The sequence below is a fragment of the Ceratina calcarata genome, unplaced genomic scaffold (assembly GCF_001652005.2).
Source record: "Ceratina calcarata isolate Rehan_Ccalc_2016 unplaced genomic scaffold, ASM165200v1 scaffold50.2, whole genome shotgun sequence".
NCBI classification, from domain to species: Eukaryota; Metazoa; Arthropoda; class Insecta; order Hymenoptera; family Apidae; genus Ceratina; species Ceratina calcarata.
The window spans coordinates 127,205-127,877 of record NW_017174432.1 but is presented as its reverse complement, the minus strand read 5'-3'; positions in this window follow the sequence as shown (position 1 = coordinate 127,877).

Below are 673 nucleotides of genomic sequence, written 5' to 3'. Positions count from 1 at the left end.
TATTGTCGTTGTTGTTGTCGTTGCTGCTGTCGTCGTCGTCGTCGCCGTCGTCGTTGTCGTTGTTGTTGTTGTTGTTGTTGTTGTTTTTGTTGTTATTGCTGTTGTTGTTGTTGATAAAGGGTTTAGGATAGACGAAGGACAGCAAGAAGAGTCGACTTGTTGTTCAATGAAAGAATAGGATTTTTCCGAGGTTTTCTACGTAGGAGAATGATTGCTATTGCTATCGGTCGAGGAGATTTCATTAGGTGCACGCTGTTTGGGAACGCGTTGCCGTGTGAAGGAACGTTGGCTAAACTCTTAACAACGCGATTACACGAGGCCGGATTAATAATTTAACCGGACACTGTGCCGTGCAACACGATTCCGCGAGCACGCCTGCACGACATAATCGATATTTCAGTTCGAACAACCAGCCTTCGGTACCGTTCATCCCCTTCTGGGATTTAACCCCCTCGAAATACTGCAGTTTAACAATGCAGTTTAACCGCCGCTACTGTTTGCCTTTATTTGCTCATTTACTGTGAAACTACTAGATTTGCTTTCAGGTTTCGATGTCCCATCCGTTGTGTCATGGCTTCTTCAGCTCTTCTCATTTTGCTAACACTTTTTTATTCATCCTCAAACCCAATTTGACGAATCGCATTCATGCTTTTTGCAATGTGCGGTTTATTTA